Below are 12,013 nucleotides of genomic sequence, written 5' to 3' on the forward strand. Positions count from 1 at the left end.
AGTTTCATACCAGAGCTCTGAGCAGTCATACTGCTCCCTTACATACAGTGCTACTCCCCCACCTTTTCTGTCCTGCCTGTCCTTCCTGAACAGCTTATATCCATCCATGACAGTACTCCAGTCATGTGAGTTATCCCACCAAGTTTCTGTTACTCCAATCACATCATAATTCCTTGACTGTGCCAGGACTTCCAGTTCTCCCTGCTTGTTTCCCAGGCTTCTTGCATTTGTGTATAGGCACTTGAGATAATGCTCTGATCGTCCCTCTTTCTCAGTATGAGGCAGGAGCCCTGCCCTCTCGTGCTCTCCTGCTCGTGCTTCCTCCCGGTATCCCACTTCCCCACTTACCTCAGGGCTTTGGTCTCCTTCCCCCGGTGAACCTAGTTTAAAGCCCTCCTCATCAGGTTAGCCAGCCTGCTCGTGAAGATGCTCTTCCCTCTCTTCGTTAGGTGGAGCCCATCTCTGCCTAGCACTCCTCCTTCATGGAACACCATCCCATGGTCAAAGAATCCAAAGCCTCCTCTCCGACACTACCTGCATAGCCATTCGTTGATTTCCACGATTCGACGGTCTCCAGGCTGGGCTAGGCTGGGCCCAGAGCTCCCCCAACCTATCAGAGACCCCTGGGCTTGTGCTGCTTGTGAGCTGGAATGGGTCTCGCTGCATCGACCCCCATAAGAACTTGTTTCCACATCGGGCGGCAAACAGCATGAAGGCAAAACATGGACTCATGCGTCTTGTCCCCACTCCCTCCCTGCTGTGCTCCATCTGCACCCAGCCTCCCTGCTCTTATCCTTAACTCACTATCTCTTTCTTTCTTTTTTCCACTGAATGCATCCGATGAAGTGAGCTGTAGCTCACGAAAGCTTATGCTCAAATAAATTTGTTAGTCTCAAAGGTGCCACAAGTCCTCCTTTTCTTTTTATCTCTTTCTTGTGGCCATTCTCTGTCATTCCCTCTCATCCACATGGGCTCTTTCCCGCTTTCTCTCTTTCCACTACATTCTCTTCTTTTCTCTTTTCTTTCTACTGTTCTCCAGCTCTCCATAGCCCCCGTCCCACATTTCATCTGCCATTGGTTGTGTTATCCTGGGCCTGGTTGACCCAGCACTTCTTGTGTCTCAGGATTTTCCTCGAGTCTTTCCTGAGGATTCAGCTCACTGGCCTTGTAAGGATGATTTTTTCCAGAGACTCTACAAAGGTTCTGCGTGTGACCAACAGAGTGTGATGCTGGTGCAGATTGCCTGATGACCTGCTGTGGGAAGGGCCGATTGACCCTTTCAGCTGGGGCCTTAGATAGTTTGGGGAAGTCAGTTATAGGGCATTGGAAAGAACCACAATTTGGTCACTTGGGGTCTGAGCTCCCCCCTTCGAGGTACTGAGCTTGTCCCAGTGACAGAACCTCAGATCGCCACCAGCTTCAGCACCGCCTGGCCCCCTGCTTCTTGGGCCCAGCAGAGAGAGGAGTGGAGACTGAACTCCTCTCATCCCTAGAGATGGGCTCAGGGGCGGGGAGGGGCCTGCTGGTTCGCCCAGCTGACATCCATGTTCTCCTGACGTCAATGGAGAGACGCTAGCGGTGGGGTCTGGCCTCTGGGCTGAGGATTTAGCAGCCCAGACGGGAGGCAGATGGCTGGGCCAGTGGTTAAGGCACAGACTCTGGGGCACAGGAAACCTGCATGGAAATCCTGACTTGCCTTGGGTGAGTCACTCACATTTCCCTGGGCCTCAGTTACCCACTGGGATAACAGTAGCCCGGCCCCTCTGGCTTCTCTCCACAGGCTGTCACCTCTTCAGCCCTGGGATACCTCCCTAAATGCCTCTGCAGCAGCTAGCCCAATAGCTTCAGTTCAGCCAGGACCCCAATATGCTACTCCCAGCTCCGAGCAGAGTGAGACCCACAGACCAGGGCGCTGCCCTGGGTCACCTTCCCAGCCCCGAGCACACTGAGACACACTCCAAGGTGCTGCCCAGGATTGCCCTCCCAGCCTCAGAGTGCTCCCCTCAGCTGTATTTGAGTGTGCCCCTTTATACTCCCCCATTTCTCCCCGCAACCCTTGTTCTCACTTTGATCATCCCTGTCCTCCCTGTCAGCTTCGTCACCGCTCCTCCCCTGCATCCCTCCCCACTGCTCCCTCGCTTCCCATTAAAGTGCTCCATGTCAGACCTTTCCTGGTGCTTAGTGCACGCATTGATTTTCAGCAGGAAGAACAGGGCTATAGATCACAACTCTCCTCGTCCTGCCAGGAGACTGAATGTAAACTGTGCTGCAGGCTCATGGCAGCCAGACAAGGGAACAGCCTGGTAATGAGTCACAGAAAACAAAGTGCGAGCTTCTGTGCCGGGACAGACAGGGCATTAGGCCAGGCACTGATGGGTGGCATTGGACTTTTGACTCCGTGTGCATGCCTGCATGTGCGTGTGCGAATATGTGCCTGTGCCTGTATTTTTGTGTGCATATGTACACGCGTGTGCGTGCATGCATGTGTGTGGGTAGGTATGTGTGTATGACAGTAGAGCTGTGTGGCCACGCATGAGTACGTATTTTTTCGTGTGTGTGTGGCATACCTGCATGTGTATGAATGCTCGCATGTGCTTGTCTGTGGCTGTACACTCTCTGTAGTGCTCAAATCCCTTGGGAGACACAGGCTGGGTATGAGGGAGCACAGCCTGCTTGGACGTCGCTGGGTCCTGCTCTGTCATGGCTCAGTCCCAGGGCTTTGGGTGTCTCAGTGGACTTCCCTCCCTGGCCCCAGCGATGCACTAATGAGATGATATGTGCAGTCAGTTTAAGTCTCTGGATTTTGAGGCACACAGGAAGCCAGTCACTGCCTGCTCTTATGCAATCGGCAAGAGGTGTGGGGGTATACATTGCCCAAGGAAACACCGTCTACACAGTAAGGCCAGGGCAGAGGGTGACGATGCAGAACCCAAGGGTAGTGTTTGCATGACCATCTGCCTGGTAAGGAGGGCTTAAGAGTGACCCACCTGTACATTGCACAGAAGAAGACTCAGGAGGACATGTTCAATGAGTTAGTGTGCACCTCAGAGAGTGACAAGATGGAGCTCAGTGCACGGAGGATCACACTGTCCAACAGCCTGCACAAGAACCACGAGGACAGGAGAGCATACAGGGAACACGAGCATGACATGGAGGAAGAGATCGTGTGAATTATAAGGGAGTAAACAGACATGTTGAGGCGTCTGGTTGAAGTTCAAGAATGGCAGCAGGATGCTAGAGTCCCATTGCCGCCTATGCAGAACCTGCTGCCATCCTTGCCCAGTTCTACATCCTCCTCCCGCAAATGCCCTAGGATGCAGGGGGGCGAGGGGGAGTCCAGTATCCCTGCACTAACACCAGGGGAGGGTACAAAGACCAGAAAGCACGCATTCCTATACCTTTGATTGTTATTGCAGTGCAATTGTAAGCAAGCTTTCCTTGTTTCTCCCTCCACAGTGTTATCAGCCCTTTTGCCCCAGGTTATCTTACTTTTCTTTGCTGTCTCTCAATGTTTGTGAGCATAATAAAAATTAATGGATTGAGGAAAAAAGGCTCTTTATTCATTCCACACACAGTAGTTAGCAGGGCTGTAGTTTACAGGGGAGTACATGCAATGAAGGGGACAGCTAGATAAGGAACAACACACATAAATGTCACATTACTGTGAGTCATTGATGAAACTAGATTTCAAAGCCTCACAAAGATGCAGCGTGCCTTGATGTGCTCTTGTTATTGCCCTGGTGTCTGGCTGCTCAAAATTAGCTGCCAGCCGATCTTCCTCCACCCCCTGCCCTGCTGGAAACTTTTCTCCCTTTGTTTCACAGATATTATGGAGCACATAGCAACAACAATGGGGATATTGCTTTCACTGAGGTCTAACCTAGTAAGCAAACTTCGCCAACGGGCTTTTAAATGTCCAAAGGCACATTCCACCGCCATTCTGCACTTGCTTAGCCTGTGGTTGAACTGCTCCTTACTGCTGTCCAGGCTGCCTGCGTATGGCTTCATGAGCCATGAGAGCAAGGGGTAGATTGAGTCTCCCAGGATCACAATTGGCATTTCAACATCACAAATGGTTATTTTGTATTCTGGAAAGAAAGTTCCTGCTTGCAGCTTTCTCAACAGACTGGAGTTCCTAAAGATGCAAGTGTCTTGGTGCGGGTGGAGGCTTGCCAGGGCGTCTACACAGCAGCCTCCTCCGCCCGGGTCAACTGGGTCAAGAGCTTTGGCCTGGTGGTCGGGGACAGGTGGCAGGCGAGCTCCCTCCCACCCACTCTTCAGGCCATTTGGTGACTGTTGGGCCTATTTCCATTCCTCGGTCTGTTCATGCTTCGGGGCAGAGTTCTTCTGGGCGGTGTCCACTGGCTCCCTTGACACCTTCGAGGAACAATGGGCACTGTCCGAGATTCTCGGCTCGGTGTCCCCATCAGGTTCCCTTCGTTTAGCCCTGTGACCTCACTCTCTTTCCTGTTATCTCATTAGTTGTCCCCCGCACTTATTTGGAATCCTGGACCTGTGGATCCTCCCCTTAGGCTGGAGGAGGTTCTTTAATAGTGGGCGGGCTCTGCTCACCCACTTCCTGGATACCAACAGGATTACTTTACTACCGCCATCTGGCCTTGCCCCGTCACAATAGATAAATAGATAGATAGATAGATTAGATGGGGTGTATGGGGGTAGATTGATAACTATAAGGTCACACACCAAAGCAAGGACCAACAATAGTTTGGGGCTGTCTCTTCTATCCCATCCCAAGAAGACAGTAAATTAGAGGTCACATTTTGAAAAGAGGTATTAAGGGGTCACCTTGTGAGAATGCTGCTTCCCCACTTCACTCAGACACCTACCTTTGCTCAGACTGGACTTTCTGTCTTGCTCTCACTCTGTGCTGCCCCTGCAGGTACAGATGGGCTGCAAAACAGACACCACAGCAGACTAAACAGATTTCCCCACTACATTACTCCGCAACACCCTTCCCACAGGCAAAAGGTGGAGGACCAGATTTGTCCCTGCACCAGTGCTAGGGTCGTCTCCTAGTGAAACTACAGAAGGGTTTCTAGGGAACTCAGTGGATTACCCAGCTCGGCCAGGGCTACAGAGTTAACACTCAGCCACTGGCTAAGTTGCCCTGTGATTGTTAATAATCACAAATGGTCAAGACCTCTGCGCTCTGCCACTGTGCTGGGCATTGGCTCAGAGGGAAGAGCACCACCTACTGCATCACCTACCCCACTTCCACAGCTGCCAGGGTTTCCCCTCAGGGTGCTCCAACACTGCCGAACTAGTGAGACAATCACGGGTCACGCTGGCTCGGCTGCAGGCTGGAGCTGGGGCGGGGGGGGGCATTAAAAACATTCCCATGCAGTTCCAAGGTTTAGCTGCAATCTAGAGTAGCATCAACCCCATGCATTCAAAAATCATGAGATTGGCTTAAAAATAATGAAATTTAAATATACTCTAAATGTAATCTCTGAAATCTAAATGCTGGGTTCTTTTTATTTGACTGGTTGGGTCCAGAATCTCCAGGGTGCACTGGGGTCACATTTTCAGGCTTTCCCATACAACCAAGAGGGCTAGAAACTTCCTATTTTTTAAAAAAAAGAAAGCTGAGAGTCTGTGCTCCAGGACCTGGGGTTTTAAGAAAAGCAGAAAATAGTGCCAGCCTCATGGTAACATCGCAACGTGAAATCTGTGTCACTTCCTTAATCTTTTCCCCACCTTGGCAGATCAATCATTTTCCAGTGCAGCCTCCTTATCCACAAACAAACACACGCACATCACCTGGGCCTCATCTCCTGATTGGACTAGGGGAGTGGTAGCCTAGAGGCTTGCATTCTATTTTCCAGCTCTGCCATTGACTCAGTGTGTGACATTGGGTGCACCTTTGTGCCTCAGTTTTCCCATTTGCAAAACGGGGGTGGTGATGTTTATCCTCTTCCAGAAAAGGCTTTGAGAGCCTCCAATGAAAGCTGCTGAATGTTATTACTATTGATTTGACTTGGTGTGGCAGCCTGTCCCAGCACTGCAGCCTATCTGTGTGTCACTGTGATGGGCCAACAGCGCAACAGCCTGGGAGACCCGGCTTTAATTTCCTGCTCTGCCACGGGTTCCTTTTGCGACCTCGAGCAATTCCCATAGGCTCTGTGCCACAGTTCCCCATCAGGCTCAAAGGGTAGCGATCAATGGCTCCATGTCTAGTTGGCAGCCGGTATCAAGTGGAGTGCCCCAAGGGTCAGTCGTGGGGCCAGTTTTGTTCAATATCTTCATTAATGATCTGGAGGATGGTGTGGATTGCACCCTCAGCAAGTATGCAGATGACACTAAACTGGGAGGAGAGGTAGATACGCTGGAGGGTAGGGATAGGATACAGAGAGACCTAGACAAATTAGAGGATTGGGCCAAAAGAAATCTGATGAGGTTCAACAAGGACAAGTGCAGAGTCCTGCACTTAGGATGGAAGAATCCCATGCACCGCTACAGACTAGGGACCGAATGGCTCGGCAGCAGTTCTGCAGAAAAGGACCTAGGGGTTACAGTGGACGAGAAGCTGGATAGGAGTCAACAGTGTGCCCTTGTTGCCAAGAAGGCCAATGGCATTTTGGGATGTATAGGTAGGGGCATTGCCAGCAGATCAAGGGACGTGATCGTTCCCCTCTATTTGACACTGGTGAGGCCTCATCTGGAGTACTGTGTGCAGTTTTGGGCCCCACACTACAAGAAGGATGTGGAAAAATTGGAAAGAGTCCAGCGGAGGGCAACAAAAATGATTAGGGGACTGGAACACATGACTTACGAGGAGAGGCTGAGGCAACTGGGATTGTTTAGTCTGCAAAAGAGAAGAATGAGGGGGGATTTGATAGCTGCTTTCAACTACCTGAAAAGGGGGTTCCAAAGAGGATGGATCTAGACCAGGGGTGGCCAAGCTGAGCCTGAGAAGGAACCAGAATTTACCAATGTACATTGCCAAAGAGCCACAGTAATACATCAACAGCCCTCGATCAGCTCCCCGCTCCCAGCACCTCTTACCCACTGATCAGCACCTCCCTCTCCCTCCCCGCACCTCCTGATCAGCTGTTTTGTGGTGTGCAGGAGGCTCTGGGGGGGGAGGGGGAGGGGGAGGAGTAAGGGCACAGCAGGCTCAGGGGAGGGGGCAGGAAGGGGTGGAGTGGGGGCAGGGCCTGTGGCAGAGCCAGGGGTTGAGGAGTGAGCACCCCCAGCACATTGGAAAGTTGGCATCTGTAGCTTCAGCCCCGGAGTCGGGGTCTGTACAAGGAGCCGCATATTAACTTCTGAAGAGCTGCATGCAGCTCCGGAGCCACAGGTTGGCCACCCCTGATCTAGACTGTTCTCAGTGGTAGCAGATGACAGAACGAGGAGTAATGGTCTCAAGTTGCAGTGGGGGAGGTTTAGGTTGGATATTAGGAAAAACTTTTTCACTAGGAGGATGGTGAAGCACTGGGATGCGTTACCTAAGGTGGTGGTGGAATTTCCTTCCTTCAAGGTTTTTAAGGTCAGGCTTGGCAAAGCCCTGGCTGGGATGATTTAGCTGGGGATTGGTCCTGCTTTGAGGACTAGATGACCTCCTGAGGTCCCTTCCAACCCTGATATTTTATGATTCTGTGCTTCTATGACTGAAGTGGGGCATCGCGGGGCACTGACAGCAGAGTGTGGGGCACTGATAGCCATGTGGGGCTCACAGCTGGAGCCCCCCAATCCGCTACAGGGTGACAGCCCCAGCTGGGAGCCCCACATGGGCTCAATTTCACAGCACAGAGCCTACCAGCAGTGAAATTAACATTCTTGTCAATTTCACACTGCTATTGTCTCTGCTCAGAGCAGCTGCCCTCTGCCAGCTCTGGGAGATCTCTGCGGAGCTGGGAGCCTGAGCGCTCAGTGCCTGGCAGCTGGGCTTGGAGCCAGGAACTGTGGGGAAGCAAGGATCCCTGCAGGAGGCTGGGAGCCCGGGCAGCAGCCTGCTGGGAGTGGGTAGCCAGGAGCCTGGGGGGCAGCTGGGCTCTAGCTGGAGCCCCCCACCCACCTCGGGGGTGACAGCTCCAGCTGTGAGGCAGGTGAGGGTTCAAAGCAGGGAACCTACCAGCCTTTCTTGTCAATTTTATCAAGATCAGGGCCCCATTATGCTGGGTGCTGTACAAACATATGTCCTATGTGGGGCACATTGCAGGATCAGAGCTCTAGAGGAAGATAGAATCCCTTTCCTCTAGGGCTCAGTGAATTTCCACCTATAAGGCCAGGTTCAGAGGTGCTGGTATGAGGAAGTGGGAGCCCAGCGAGACCTGTAAATCAGCACACATGAAGGGATGGAACTGTGGAGAGGTATGACATGGTGCACCCTGGGCCTGAATCACCGGCTCTCAAGCTGGGTGTCTTATGCCCCAATGATATCAGCACAATAGCTGCTGTGTGCCAATGGCAGAACTGACGTGGTGGATGTCTGCAAATAGCCACCTGTCCTGGGCATGCATCCTGTGCCCCTTTAACAGTGATGACAACGAGTGACTTGGCTGCTGTACTCTATTAGCGGGTCGCTCCTTTCTTATTTCAGTGCACGCGGCAATGACAATCTAGCGGCCCCTGCTCGCTTGTCTCTGAAACAAGCCTGGGTGGTTTTGTTACAATGCGGTGGCTGATTGGGTTGTGCCAAACAAGCTGTGCTGATGGAAGCTTTGCCACCCTGTCCCTGTCCATAAGGCAGACCTGACTCTCTGCCACCAGCCCTTCCCCGTCACATTGCCTTCCTGCACCTGCTCTTGTCCAGTCCCACTTCTCCTGAAGCCACCCCCACACAGCCTCACTGCCAGTCCTTTCAAGCCCCCCTAGCCCTCTTCCTGCTGCTTTACACTCCTCTGCAGCTGCTTTCCCAAATTTTGCATGATCTGCAAGTGACACAGACTCTGTTGTGCCCTGTGACCCCAGCTTTGAATGTAGGGCCTGACTTTCACGAGTGCTGAGCACCCACCGATCCCACCCAAGGCTCTGGAGTTGAACCTCTGAAAACCAGGTCGCTGGTTTAGATGCTATCCATGTTTGGTGCTTTAAAATGCAACCATCCTGTCTGCAAACCAGCCTGGCCCCTTCTGGGCAGCCCAACCTGCCAGGTGGGCGTAATATGCCACATGGCAGCTTCATGCTGGACGCAGGCTGCACAGACAGTGAGCAGTGGAAAAGCCAGAGGAGGGGATTATAGGGCACTTACTGCACCAGAGACAGCTGGCGTAGGCCAGCTCCCCACCGCATTAAGCCAGGCAACCAAAGAGCCAAACCCTGCTGCTGCTCACTGAAATCAATGAGGGTGTTGTCATGGACTGTGATGACATCGGGGTGGGGCTCAAAAGAGAATCAGCATCAGCAAGGCAACCATGAGAATTTCCAAGCAATCTCTCCTAGGGCTTCACTCGCGAGGCAATGCAACCCACTGATGAGCGCACTACGGGTCCCCCGCTGTGCCCAGTGCACAGAGATAGGCGTCTGTCCCAGGGCCAGCTAAGTAGCTCATGCTTTGAGCTGGAGAAGTCCCCAGTTCCATCCCAAGTGTGTCGGCCAAGATGGTAAGTCGTGCTAACAGGGTAGGTGGGTCCTACACTAGCTGGGGCGAGAGGAGTGACTTCAGCCTCCACTGCTCTCTCAAGGTACAAGCTGCCCTGAGCAGGATGCTACTGCACACCTCAAGTTGCTCAGTTCCTGTTCTCGGGTGGGAGATGCCATGGCACAGTGACGTCCCCCTGGGGCTATGCAGGCTCCTGCCCATGCACCTCTGCGTCCTGATAAGCAGCGACTAGCTGCAGTGCTGTGCTTTCTGACCCAGCTCCCGTGGGGCTGGAGACACACTGCACAGCTTCCACCCCAGCGTAAAGGGGCCTTAGTCTGTCACTCGGCATAGGAGTGAGTGTCCCTTGCAGGGAGTATTCCTGGGGAAAGCCCGAGGGTCTCAGGCTGGCATCCCCCCCACTTTCTCCCTTTCCCCTTTTCTCGTCTCCTTCCTTTTGCTCTATTCCTCTCCACTTTCCCCCTCCCCCCAGCAGGTTACGTCCAGCTCCATTTAGAGGTGCCCCAGGATAACTCTGATTAATGTCAGACATTCAGGCAAAGGGCACAAGCAGCGACAAGCGCTGGCAAGATTAGCAGGGAGCTCTGATCTTGCAGGTGATAAAGCTTTACTGATAGCCTGCACCTGCCTCCGGATTGGCCCATGCATCACAGCCAGCACTGCCAGTTCTTTGATCCAAATGTCCTTCCTCTTCAATGGGAGCTGTGTGAGCTGCTAGCCCAAACCCACACTTCGGATGCCAGGGGAAGGGGAGGGAGGCACAAGAGATGGGCCCCAACCAAACCCTGTATCCGGGATCCTGGAGAATTGGGGATCTGGACCCAGCTCTATGGCTTGACCCCAGAATCACACACACCCCGGATCCCCAGGCAGTGGGACCCGCACCCCATGCTCCTTCCCCTCCCCCACTTCTCCCCCCCCATCTCCCTATGCCACCAGACCCACTTCCCAGGATCCTCAGTCTGGGCTGAACATCAGGTTTCTCTGTACAGCTGAACAGCGCTGGGCTCGCTCACACGCCTGATTAGTTCTGTGACACATGGCTGCCTCCACGTCCCTGCAACGGCACCATGTGGAAGTTGAGCAGCTGGTGAATGCCCAGCTCGAGCGCCTCCCACTGTGAAATGCTTCACCGGTCTTTGAGAACTCCCAGGCAGCCACTAGGCATGCTGGGATCTGTCTGCCAGGTGCTGCAGAGGGCTCTGCTGTTCACTGTCTGCATTTACATCCAAGCCGCCTACACCATTGCCACCTACCTGGAGTCAGCAGGCCTGCCTGGGAGGCCATGCCAACGGTGGGGCATTGTGCAGTCAGCGTCAGGGGCCTGAGTCAGTCTGCTAGCATCACCCAGGGTCCCCACTGGTAGGACATCCAGCTGAAGAAGGATGGAAGCTTCCACAAGCTGCCCACAGCCCTTACTTCACAACAACTGCCAGGGCAGCACCATGGGGGAGGGCTGAAGCTCCCACTGGGCTTTGGGAACAGTTGCGATTTTGGTCCTCTCTGATGGGAACTAGTCTGCAGGACTCTCGGCTCAGAAACATCCAGCCCTGGAGCATGGTAGGAGTCACTCCTTGGAGCACAGCAGTAGCTGGAGCAGAGGAAGCTGAATCCAAGCATGTGGGAGAGCTGAACCGAGAGTGCTTTGGGTCTTCTCCATTGGAGGGCATGCCCACTGAAGAGAAGGCCTTGGGCAGCGGAAAGGGGACGCCCTGAGGTCAGGAGAGTGGAATGAGGAGGCTGGGTGCTCAGCCCTAGGAGGGAGGCGAACAGAGGGAGTTTACCTGGGAACTGTCCGAGAGGAGCTATGGTGAGTGCTGCATTAGGGGGGCTGTGTTGTGAGCTGGTGGGGTGAATATCTGAGTGTCATCTGCTGTGACCATTTGTTTGATTGGTGCTAGTTGCAGGGACTGTTAGACCGTGTGGCTGTTTGAAAAGTTTGAGTTGGAAGGGCTTTCTTCCAGCTGGGCCTTGAGTGGTTGATTGGAGGGAAGGCTTTGAGCCGGGGCAACTGCTTCGAGTCAGCAGCCTTATAAAAAGTAGCCAGTTGCAAACTGAGTGGGCTGCGGACAGAGGAGAGGCAAACAGAGAGAGTTTGCCTGGGAGTTTGCTTGGCGGGAGATCCCACAGAGATTTTTGCCCTTCAGGCTTCTGTGAGCAGTAAATACAACATCTGAAGAGGCTCTTAGAAGGAAGACAATATGGATAGTGAGCGATCAGCTGCTGTGACCTGCACAGGATGTGCCATGTTTGTGTTTCTCCCAGAGGATAGAAGTGACTTCGTCTGTATGAAGTTCAAGCTGGTCTCCATATTGGAAGAGAAGTTTAAAGGACTAGAGACCCAAGTATCAACCCTGCGTTGCATCAGAGAAAATGAAGACTTTCTGGATAGAAGTGCTGAAGAATCAGAGAGGGCAGTGCAGAAAGGGGAAGAAAACTGGCAGCATG

The sequence above is a fragment of the Lepidochelys kempii genome, chromosome 15, assembly GCF_965140265.1.
Source record: "Lepidochelys kempii isolate rLepKem1 chromosome 15, rLepKem1.hap2, whole genome shotgun sequence".
NCBI classification, from domain to species: Eukaryota; Metazoa; Chordata; order Testudines; family Cheloniidae; genus Lepidochelys; species Lepidochelys kempii.